Source organism: Zootoca vivipara, chromosome 2 (assembly GCF_963506605.1).
Source record: "Zootoca vivipara chromosome 2, rZooViv1.1, whole genome shotgun sequence".
Classification (NCBI taxonomy): Eukaryota; Metazoa; Chordata; class Lepidosauria; order Squamata; family Lacertidae; genus Zootoca; species Zootoca vivipara.
This window is the reverse complement of record NC_083277.1, coordinates 96,761,314-96,773,892: the sequence shown is the minus strand read 5'-3', so window position 1 is coordinate 96,773,892 and position 12,579 is coordinate 96,761,314. Positions and strand designations below refer to the sequence as shown.

The 12,579-nt window shown below is 45.1% G+C and overlaps 1 long non-coding RNA gene across 1 annotated transcript; it reads right to left on the bottom strand.

Annotated features, from left to right (window-relative positions):
* Positions 1-797: 797 nt before the first annotated feature.
* LOC132591124 (uncharacterized) lies at positions 798-9,551 on the bottom strand. The gene is made up of 3 exons (XR_009557069.1): positions 8,996-9,551; positions 6,897-7,081; positions 798-966 (listed from the first exon to the last, which is right to left on the bottom strand). It is a non-coding gene; the product is annotated as an uncharacterized LOC132591124 (long non-coding RNA).
* Between the last annotated feature and the right edge of the window lie 3,028 nt (positions 9,552-12,579).

Genomic DNA, 12,579 nt, shown 5'->3' with positions numbered 1-12,579 from the left:
AAAAATTCTAAAACAAAAGAAAAGGAAATCAGGTACTGGTTTATACTGTACAGCTTGGATCCAGATGTCCAGTCAGTGGAACTAATTAATTGGATGCTCCTACTGAAGGAAGTGATGGAGGTGTTGTTTTTGTCAATTCCTCTTTCCCCCCACCGCGAGCCCCTGTGTCACCTGCACCAGGAGAGCCTCTGGAAGAGCATGTGATGTGCCATGTGATGTGCAAGGGGAAGGAAGAAGTGGCAAAGGTCACCACCCCCACTTCTTCCAGCAAGAACCTCTCATAGATTGCAGACCATTTCACAAACAGGAAAAGCCCTTCTGTTCAGGGAAGGGCAACTCCAAATCCAATCTAATCATTCCTGTGGGCCACTGAAAACAGGTTTTGCAACAGAGGCCACAGTGTGTCTCATACTAGGAACAGCTGCACTGCTGACCTATTCTGAAAAAGCAGATTACTCCAGTTTGATCATACAAGCAAGCCAAGTTACAAATGGCAGAGGCAGCCATCAAAGAGAAAGGAAAAGTGGTTTGTAAAACTCATTCACTATACTGAGAATTCAAATCACCCGTTTTCAAAACTAGTAAAATATGCTCCCTCCACAGCAACTTGTCAGAGAATAAAAAACAGTATATACTACCACTCATAAGCAGAGATTCCACAGAAAGGGTTCCACAGCACTATCACATGTCTACAAAGTAGTAAGTACCATTTAGTTCAATAGGGCCTACTCCCAAGTAAGTGTACATAGGACTGAAACAATAGTCATGTTAATATGCAATATTCTGGAAGGAAAAACTTAGGATAAGAAGGGACACAGAGGACCTAATACTCACAATTTTGTCAAACAAATTTGGATCCTTTCCTGGGCCCTTCTTTGTCACATTTCTTTCAGCTGCAGCTCCTTCTGAGCTTCTTCCAGCATTACTACCCTCTTCATAGTTTATTCCAGGGGTAGCACTTTGGTCCTAGAAATTAAATACAAGATTTTTACACAAAGCTTTGGCAATCTGTTTCATCATACATTGAGGGGAGAAATTCAAATTTATCACCACAAAAAACAGGGAGCTGGGTAACTATGGTTTGAAAGCAATCCCTTTAAACCAAGATTGCAAACCGCAGTTTGATCCTGCTTGACAATTGGGATGGATTGCTTGAACCAGTATGCTGGTTCTGATCAAATATAACAATGAAATGTGGCTTCAGCAAATCTGAAAGCAGGCCTGACCTGCCCATTACCCTCACAGAAGCCTCAGGCAACAGACTGGGAACAGCTGAAAAGGGCAGCAGATGCAGGCACCAAGGATAGTGCAGCTTGCCACCTCCTCCACTCACTCATTATGGAAGGAAAGAAAAATATCACAAGACTTTCATTCTCATTGTCTCTCTAAGGAAATGAGGAAGATTGGGATAAAAATCAAAGCATAGTACCACAGTGAAGATGGAGCTACTGTTCAATAGCCATTGTACAGCTGAACTGTAGCTCCTGTTCAACAGTTTTAATCCATAATTTGTTTATTTATGTATGCACATTTCTGAGCACTATTCAAAGTGTTGGTGCTGACCTGTAAAGCCCTCGGCCGATGTATACTTGAAGGAATGTCTCCACCCCCATTTTTCAGCTCGGACAGTGAAATCCATAGTGATATCCATACATAGTTGTAATCCACATTACAAAAAGTAATGTGTACCCAAGCTGTGTCCCATTATTAATTAACTGATTAATTAATTAATACCCTGCCCATCTGACTGGGTTGCCCTAGCCACTCTGGATGGCTCCCAACACATACAGTATAGAAACATAATAAAACATCAAACATTAATAACTTCTTGATACAGCGCTGCCTTCAAATGTCTTCTAAAAGTTGTTAAGTTATTTATCTCCTTGACATCTGATGGGAGGGCGTTTCACAGGGAGGGTGCCACTACTGGGAAGGCCCTCTGCCTGGTTCCCTGTCTTCTCACAGAGAAGGAACCTCCAGAAAGCCCTTGGAGGTTCATTTCAGTGTCCAGGCTGGACGATGGGGGTAGAGATGCTCCTTCAGGGATACTGGGCCAAGGCCATTTAGGGCTTTAAAGGTCAGCACCTTTGAATTGTGCTTGGAAATGTACTGGGAGCCAATGTAGATCCTTTAGGCCTCCCTGCGGAATGCCCACCCATCAGACGTCAAGGAGATAAAGAACTACAGTACACAACTTTTAAAAGATATCCGATTCTGAAGGGAAGTATTGGGAAGTTTTTTATGTTTGACGTTTTATTATATTTTTATACTGTATGTGTTGGGAGTCACCCAGATGGGTGGGGTATAAATACCGGTAATAAAATGATGATGATGACGACACACCATTTCCCTGTATTGTTCACACAGCACATTTGTTACAGTTGCTGATACGTCTTGCACTCGATTATATGTAACACTCAGGGCCCAGATAAGACTGTAATTATTATTATTTAATGTTTGATGTTTTATCTCTTTTTATTACTATTAATATTCTGTTGGGAGCCACCCAGAGTGGCTGGGGAAACCCAGCCAAATGGACAGGGTATAAATAATAATTATTAAATCATTATTATTTATTATTATTTTCTTTAGTGACAGTGAATCATGAGAGCTATATACAGTACAGTGGGAGGGGTTTCTCTCTCTGAAACATGAAGTACACTCTGAGTATTTTCTTTTCGTTCATGTTTGATGCTGCTAAATCGAATAAGGGAGGATGAAGGTTTTATGATCGTATTTGCAGGGGGTTGGACTAGATGACCTTTGGTGGTACCTTCCAACTCTACAATTTTATGGTTCTGTGATGGGGGGTTAACCCTGGTGTTTAATTTGCTCTAGGAGGCTTCGTTTGGTAAGAATGCCAGCGTTAATGCAAAATACATGATCTTTTTGTTAAATGAGCCACCATAGCTGCTAGAGGGCCATGAAAATTTGCGTACTGGGCTTTTTAGATTCATCAACCTATGTACTATCTGGAACCAAAGTGGCGCATTGGTTGCCAGATGTGAAATATTTTGGCATTTAAATTAAATAGATTTGGATGGTAATATATTTTCCTCAAAAAGCATTTTTTTTAAAAAAAGATGATTTAAATTTTAAAAATCCGATTTTTAAAAAAAAATCATTGATTTTTATCCACCCTGATTAATGGGATTCCTGCGACGGCACTTTTCCCCCTGGTGCTGTTGGGCCTGCCCTCACTAAAATGTAGTGCACCCACCTCACAGAACACCACTTCCTTGAATTTCCACAAACTACCTCAGATTATCTTGTGGGGGGGGGATGTGTGAGGGAAAATTTAATAATTTGGAGTCTCAGGCAAGATTAGATTAAACAAACAATAAAGATTTTATTTAACAAAGGAAGTTTATGACATTAGTGGGTAAAACAGGATACTTCAGATTATGTTATTTCACTTCACTGCTTTCTCAGATGTTGCACAGCTGTTGCCGCTTAATACTTCGATTCTTAAACAAGGTGGTACTTCCTGTCAGTTACACACCCCTTAGACAACCTTACTCCTGAGGTACTCCAAGTAACAGACCCAAGGGACCACTGGTTTGGGAGTCTTCTCTTTCTAGAAGAATCTCTTCCCTCCTGACTGGAATGAGACCTAAGTAGACAGTCTCTTTATAGCTTCTACTTCTCCTGGCTCAGCCTCAGCCTCCCGGTTAATTCCTGGCCTATTACTCTTACAGGACACCACACACTGTCCTTCACACTAAGCTCAGAAGCTCCTTTCTCTAGCTTGTGATATATTCCTCAGAGTGGATGTTTCTACCCAGATCAAGAACCAACTCTCTCTCCTCTCTCTCCCAATCACAATCCCAACCTACTCAAACTGTCTCTCCAAATCCTCTCCTTTTCAACTTCCCCTCCTGGAACCATTCGTTAACCATTTGCTGGCAGGGAAAAAGAAAAAGAAAACACTTGGTGAACCAATCTGCCCAGCAAAAAGAAACTTTTCTGTCACAACTCCCAGCACCCCAAAATCCAACAACATTTGGAGGATCACAGGTTCTCCACTCCTGATTACTTTGGATTAATTTGGTTCACTAAGACAATAGCCAAAGGAATGTTAGAAGGCAAAATAATGAATATAATCAAACATGGGCTACAGTCCATTTTAGGACCAACTCTGTAGCAGTGATACCACTATTGCATCTCTTCAGTGCTGTCTAGAGGAGTCTGTTCTGAGTGATGAAGGTCAGGGCGTAGCAAGGGGGGTGATAGGGGTGGGGTGCCCCGGGCTCCACTCTGCGGTGGGCAGCGCCACCTCCACCGACCGTCGCTACCGCAGCATGACTGCCATCGCGGAGAGGCCCCAATGATGCTGGCTGCACTCCGCGCCACTCTGTTGAATGGCATGGGAAGCAGCCAATGGAGCCTTGCCTTGCCCCTTCCAGAGGCGAGGCGAGGCTCCATTGGCTGCTTCACATGCCACTCAACAGAGTGTGGGCGGCGGGGCGGGGACACGCGCGGAGCTTGCTGGAGCTGGGGAGGTCCTCTTCAAGAGCGCAGCCGCCTTGCCTTTTAATGTGGCTGGATGCTCGCTCACTTGCTCAGTGTGCACTTTCCTTGTTCCTGGGCGGGCCAGGGAGGGGCATGAGGGGCGGCCACTGACACCCCTTGCCCAGGAACAAGGAAAGCACGCGCCGAGCCGGTGAGCGAGCAAGGTGCAGAGTGAGGCTTTTTTAAAACCTCACTCCGCGGCTTGCCGCCGCTCTAGCACTGGGATCCTCTGCTCGCGGATCCATGAGCAGAGGAGCCCGGGCGGCAGCATCCCCGTACGGTGCTGAGGTTTGCCTGCGGCTCCGCTGCATAGCATGCATGTGCAGAGCCACTACGTATGGCGCATGCATGCTGTGTGGGCGGCACCCCACCCCCGAGTGCACGCCCACGGTGCCGCTCCCGGCAGCAGAAAGCCTTCGTCCGCCACTGGTGAAGGTCTGTCCTATGAATTTGGGTGGGTTATATATTGATGCGAGGATGTGATCGCACTAATTTACCTGAAGCTCTCTCTCAGTGTGTTCAAAAACAGTTACCAGGGTATCAATTGGAACTGCTTTGCAGGGGTGAAGCAAGTAGGCATAAGGTTTATATGGACCTAGTTCTTCCTCAAAAGCAGGACACAAAAAGTGATGTTCAAAGACTCTTGCTTCGCTCCATAGTCATTGGCCTATGACTGTGGTTTTCAACTAGTGTGCCATGACACCATGGGGTGCCTTGAATGATAGCCAGGTTGCCGTGGGCAATACTAGCCTCTGTTCATCTTTCCTTCCCTCTCTCCTCTGACACCCTCTCGTGTCTCTGCTTTCCAAAGGCTTGCACAGCTGCTTGTTGCAGCAGCCATGGCTACAAGCTTCCCAGACAAATGGTGGCTCTGGGGCTGGCCAGAGGGTGCTGGTTGCCAGGAACTGAGGTGGCTCAGCCGGCTGTCTGGAGGACTCCCAAGGGGAAGGGAGAGGAGGGGAGGCTTAGGGAACACTCCACAAGGGAGGGTGTTTGAAAAAGGCCAAGAGGCTGGCAGCCTGGCAGGCAAGGGGTGACATAACTGGGCTCCTGAGCCCTATAGAGGTGCCGCAGAAAGAATGTAGTTGATCAAGGGAGCCATGGACTCAAAAAGGTTGAAAACCTCTGGCATATGTGGTCCCATCTTGTCCCTCATGCTTTCTAACTTCTACATGAAACTACAGCATAAGATTATCCAATGCTTGTGTGCTAATTTTCATCAGATTGTAAGGAGGAAGCGAAAACCCTGAATCGAGGTCTGGGGGCTCAGAAAACAAGGAAAATAATTAAGTAGAAGCTGGATACATCTTTCCTTTGATGGAATGCCTACTTTATTCTAGTTTAAAAACTAACATTTCTTTGCATGATTGTTCGTATTTCTAATTAAAAGAGTTTCCGAGGCTTAAGTTCTTTTGTTGAAATCTTACTGTTTTACAAATTGAATCTATGCACTCAGAAGTAAGCATCGCTGAATTAAATAGAGCTTACTCACAGGTAAACTATGCATAAGATTGCTGTTATGCCACTTAAGTGATCAGGGATATGAACCCAGGCCTCCCTGGTGAAATTCCAACATGCTGACTACTAAACCACCCTTTAACAGCTCAGTAATCTGTGACCGTCCACTATTCCAGTATGCATAGGATCAACACATGTGTCTGCATTTGAAACTCGGCTTGAGGATATGGTTATGTGGGCTGTCATGGTGAGCTCTCCCTCTTCAAAGTGTACCACAACAGCACTGGCTTCTCCTGTCTCCCCTTTCTGGAAAATAAGCTTGCTTTCAGAGAATTTGGCATTCTGAAGCAAATGGTAATTGCTTGCTTGCTAAGACAGAAGCTATAAACCAATCCATTATTGCATCCACTGTTTATGTTAACAGTATTAAAAAGTAAAGGTAAAGGGACCCCTGATCGTTATTGTTACAACCCAGCAAAATATATTTAACAGCCCCAAGATATCAGTCATCAGTAAGAGGGGTGTTTATCATTGTCAATTTTTAGAGATAGAAGCAGTGCTTTTTCTTTTAAAAATGTTTAGGGGTACTCTCAAGAAAATCACCATTTTATAGTTCAAATCGGGAAAAGTAAATACAGTATATGGACAAAAGTACAAAGATTCACAACATGTTTAGGGGTATGCGTACCCTTGCTCCCCCCCCCCAGAAAAAAGCACTGGACAGAAGGGACCTTAGAAGTCATTCAGTCCAACCACTTGTTCAGTACAGGACTCTCACAACTATAGCATCTCTGGCAACACAACCTCTGTTTACATTCCTTCAGCAAAAAGGAGCAATTCTCTTGCATCAGGGAATAAGAAACATTGCCAAAACAAAAACAAAAACCCCTCTATACAATATACAATCTATATTCAAATATACTCACTTTCTCCTTGAGGTCTAAGGCCTCATTCGTAAGGAAATGTGCCAGAGCACCTTCTGGCTCCCCCTGTCCTTCCTCAGTGGGTGGCTGCTCATCAACAGAGGATTTCATGGAAGTGGAGCTTTCTGTCCTTTGTTCAACCCCAGGGTCCATCTCCAGCATGGAAGTCAGTTTTGCATCTCAATTTTCTGCAAATAAAACAAGCATTCCCTGTAATATTATCTAATGGAAATCTGTAGTTGATTCAGAGGAAGGGTTATGGTGGGTAATGATGAGCAAAAGCTGCCAGTTAAGGGAGGAATCCTTTGGAGGTCAATCAGCCAAAGGCCAGTTGAAGAAGAACGTTTTCACCTGGCGCCTAAATGTGTATAATGAAGGCATTAGACGAACCTCCCTCGGAAGAGAGTTTCACAAATGAGGAGCCACTGCAGAAAAGGCCCGTTCTCGTATTGGCACCCTCTGGACCTCACCACTGTGGAGGAGGCACAAAAATAAGGACCTCAGATGATGATCACAGGGTCCAGGTAGGTTCATATGGGGAGAGGCGGTCCTTGAGGCATTGCAGTCCTGAGCTGTTTAAGGCTTTATAGGTCAAACCCAGCACTCTGAATTGGACCTGAAAACTAATTGGCAGCCAGTGCAGTTGGGCCAGGATTGGAGTAATACCCTGTTTCCCCTTTTTTAATACATAGTCATAAAGTAAGCCATGGCAGGGTTTTTAAGGATTTGAGAAATATAAGACATACCCCGAAAATAAGCCATACTTCTGCGCCGCGGAAACCAACCCCCACAGGCACCTCCACTCACAGAGTCACTCCATGCGGTCGGCACTGCAGGAGCGCGATCAGCTGTGAAGCGGCGCTCCAAGAGCGTCGCTTAACAGCTGATCGCGCTCCTGCCTTGCTGGCTGCATCCCCGTGCTCCGCCTTCTCATCCACTGCCGTCCCTACTGCTTCCGTGCTTGCCGCCACCGCTGGGCTCACTGCTTCTTCCTTGCCTGGCCCAGCCAAGGAGCTTGGAGCACCCTGCAGCAGCGGGCGGAGCGCCTGAGCCAGCGGCCTCCGCCTGGCCTGGTCAAGGACGCCTGCCGCCCCACCACCCGGAACCAGTGGCTGCTGCAGCACCGAGCACTCAAGAGAGCCCAGCGGCGCCCTGAGCCATAAATACCATACCGGCAATAAAAAAAATAAGACACCCCACCGAAAGTAAGCCACCCTGTGTTTTTTTGAGGAAAAAAAGTTATAAGACGGTGTCTTAAAAAAGGGGAAACACGGTATGCTCAAAACGTTGTGCCCCAATAGTTGCCAAATTCTGTACTATCTTAAGTTTCCAATCATCTTCAGAGGCAGCCCTACATATAACATGTTGCAGTAATCTAACCTAAATGTTACCAGAGCATAAACAGTAGTTAGGCCAGGGGTCAGCAAACTTTTTCAGCAGGGGGCCAGTCCACTGTCCCTCAGACCTTGTGGGGGGCCGGACTATATTTTGAAGGGGGGAAATGAATGAATTCCTATGCCCCACAAATAACCCAGAGATGCATTTTTTAATAAAAGCACACATTCTACTCATGTAAAAACACCAGGCGGCCCCACAAATAACCCAGAGATGCATTTTAAATAAAACCACACATTCTACTCATAAAAACATGCTGATTCCTGGACCATCCGCAGGCCGGATTTAGAAAGCGATTGAGCCGGATCTGGCCCCCAGGCCTTAGTTTGCCTACCCATGAGTTAGGCTAACCCTGTCCAGACAGGAGTGCAGCTGAGCCACCAGCCAAAGCTGATGGGAGGCACTCCATGCCACTGAGGCCACCTGAGTCTCAAGTGACAGCAATGGATCCAGAAATATCTACAAGATGCATATCTGCTCCTTCAGAGGGCGTGTAACCCCATCAAGAGCAGGCAACATCACCTGGCTTCCAAGACCAAGGGCTACTGTGGCACTAGCCCAGCAGGGATGAACTGTGGCTTCCTTCTCCAACCAGCAGCCCTAGTGGCACAGGGAGCCATCTTCCCCATTTGCTCAGGGGCATAACTAGCCCCAAAATGGAAAGAATATAAGATACCAACGAAAGAAGAATGGCAAGGTAAACTTACGAAATATGCAGAAATTGCGAAACTCACGGGAAGACCTAGAGATAAAGACAATACAGACTTTAAGAAAGACTGAGAATCGTTTATGCTTTATTTACAGAAACATTGTAAAGAAATGGGCTGACTAGCAGGGTTTGAGTAAACACTTACAATTAAGAAAACAAGAGCAAAGTTTAAGGAATAATAATGTGGAAAATAATTAAATGTAAGATGTAATTGAAAGAAAACTTGGTATAAATACGGTAAGAATATAAGAGCACTTAGACAAAAGATGGAAGGTAAGACAAAATCTAAGCAGAAGTAGCAAACAGTTAAAGAACAGAAGGGGAATTTATATGATAAATGTGTTGAATATCAAACTGTAAAATTCAATAAAATTTATTACAAAAAAAAGAGAACTATTTCAACCCCTAGTCCCAAGATCTACATACTTACTCACTGAGCTCATCCATGAAGTATATTTCCCATTTAAGGCGGAAACTAGCCTAGCTAAAGTCATCGTCCACATACTGTAACATACAAGGGACCCATTTGAATTCTGAAGACTCAGGAAAACTAAAGCCCCCCCCCAACCCCAACTACCTGTCCCGTAAGTAAGCGGCATTGCAAAGCCTGCCACCTCCCCTCCGCTTGGAAGAGCCTGCTGGTGTTGTCCTCCCCGTCCCCACAAAAAAGAGCCAGAAAACAAACCCGAGCTCCATAGCAAGAACCTGCGATGAAAGACAAGAGCCACCCTCGACCCCACCCTAAGGACCAGTGTTGTAACCGAGGAGCAGCAATCGTCGTTAGACGCTGCGAAACGAATTCCCTCCAGCGACGAATCTCCCGCCCTTGGTGCGTTACCCACCTCAGGAAAAAGTGGGTCCCTTTCACAGCTCGGCGGGATGACCGCTTCCCCCAAGCCTGCTCTGCTTCGACTGAAATGCCTCGGGCAGAAGCAGAATATAAAGCGCGCCTTGCACGTGTGCAGGACTCGCTTTCGCTTTCGTTGCCTCGAGGCAGCTGCTCTTTCCTCTCAGGCTGTCAAGACCTAGCCTGCGGGAAGAAACTCGACTCCAATTTCTTCTGTCCCACTTTCTCTCTCTCTCTTTATCCAGTCAAGGAAGGGGTAGGTTCCCCCCACCCCCAGCTCTTGCCTCTCCTTCCATTGGGTTAAATCTTGTGGGATTCCCAAGTTCATGTCAACAACTCTGCGGAACCTTTCCTAAGAAAGATCAACAACTTTGGGGTCCCCCCACCTTAAAAAGGTCAACAACTCTGGGGAAACGGGGGTGATGGGATCAGGACTCGATTTCACTTTTGTTGCCTCTAGGCAGCTGCTCTTTCCTGTCAGGTTGTTAAGATATAGCCTGCGGGAAGAAACTCGACTCGAATTCCCCTGTCCTTTGACGAACTTTCTCTTTGCATCGCTTCATTTGCAAAGCAAGAGGTGGGAAAGGCTCCGAAGCCCCTGGGAGCCGGAGCATTTGAGTGCGTTTCTGTCTGGTTGCATTGCATTTCCAAAAGACCATTTAAAACTAAGGGTGATGGGGAGCAGTAGCTCACTCAGTGGTCTTTACAGGAACCAAATGGCCAAGCGTAAATAAATGCTTAGCATTCATATAGAATCATAGAATCATAGAGTTGGATGAGACCATAAGGGCCATCTAGTCCAACCCCCTGCCAAGCAGGAAACACCATCAAAGCATTCTTGACATATGCCTGTCAAGCCTCTGCTTAAAGACCTCCAAAGAAGGAGACTCCACCACACTCCTTGGTAGTGTATGGCGGTCTTCCTAAAGTGTTCACATTTCTGTGGCATTTGTGACTTTGCATGGTTGGCCATTTCTGTTTCCCCAGTGGAGGAAGGCAGACATGTGAGAGAGACATGGAGAGAGAAACACCTGCAGTAAAACTCCACTGTGTCCTCACCAGTTTCCAGCTGCTCCACTACAGCACCTGGATAGAGAATGTGTTTGTTTTAATTATCTTGGGAACTGCTAATGCTGAAATAAATGCTAGGTCTGCCTAGTTAAAACACAGAAATTTTTGAACACAGAAAAAACATCAGTAGCGGACAAGAGTGTGCAGGAGAAAGTCTAAATTAGGGGATGAAGCCTCAGATCACCTCAGAATGAAAAGGTGTGCAAGGACACAAAGTTTATGCAAAGGCTTAATCCTGTTAATCTGTATAGGGAAGACTTGAGAAGAATGCCTCATGTATCAAAACAGGCACAGGTGGTAATTCTGATGACTATCACAGGCAGGTTAATAGATAAAAAATTATTAAGAAGGCAACCAAATACTGGCTGTAGCCAAACGGTAGTGTATTGTTACAGGCCACCCTAATCCCTGCCGAGTTGTGCCTGGGATTCCAGAGGTCATGGCCCTCAACCAGGATCTGTGCTCCTTTGGAGAATTGAAGATGTGGCGGAGACTGTCAGTGGTTTAGACCACAGCGCTTTGTCAGCTTAGTAGCCAATAAACCCCATAGAGAGGGGATAACGATGTGGCTGTGTAAACACTCACATTTGCTCTGCATCCAGTGCGCTGTCAACCGATGGTTTGAGAAGCAATGTACAGTACTGTATACACAACATTCCGTATCTATCCTGTAATTTATTATAAAAGAAACCTGGGTCCTGATGCATTTCCCCAAAACAAACAAACAAACAAACAAACAAACAAAAAAACAAACCAAGCACCAGCTTAGATCCAAATGGAGAAAAAGAACAATCTGGCTTCATTTTAAATTGGCAAGGTGTACACAGCCCAAGATAATGCAATGAAGCTGTAAGGGTACACAGGGAAGAAGTATAACCAAGAAGAGAAGGCATGCACTTTTGTAGGTACAATAAAACGTCCCAGAGTCAATGCTTGGCATCTCCACTTAGAGAACAAAATAAAACAGTTTTGAGACCACTGTCGGTTGGAATAGAAAATGTTGGGCTAGAAAAACAAATAGCCTATAGCCTGCTATGTCAACCTTCCATGCCATTTTTTTCATGTGGTTTGTTAAATCTCTTCCTGAGAACCGAGTGGAAGTGAAACTAAAACACGATGAAACGACATAGCTTCTCAGAAACTTCACCACCTGTTCCTTACTCAGCAGTGTATTAAAAAAAGATCATCATATCCAGAAGGTCAGATGCATTAAGAGTAGAAGCCAAAATTCCTCTCTGAATTATAACTGAAAATGCTTTCTAATCAGGGGGTGTAGTGCCTGCACGGTGTCCCCACCACTCTCTTAACATGCTTCAGCACTTCCAAACAGTGAGTTGCTTTGCTTCCTGTTCTGATAGCAGGCTTGTGTCCTGACACATGCCCCTCAGAGACACATATCTAAACTTTCTATCAAACCACAACTTCCTCCGGCAACTTACATCTAGCTAAGAGACACACATTATTTATTCAAAATATGTAGTACTCATTTAAACTAATTAACTATTGTAATTTTTACATTGGGAGGTATTTCTCTTTGGCTAGGGCCAGTTTGTAAAATTAGTAAGGTTAGATGCCAAAGTTTCCTCCTATGGCTTTTAATTTGCCATTGCTGTGTGGGAGCTAAAGCAGGGCTGGCTTTCCTTTCCCATTTCCCCCTGCCCTGT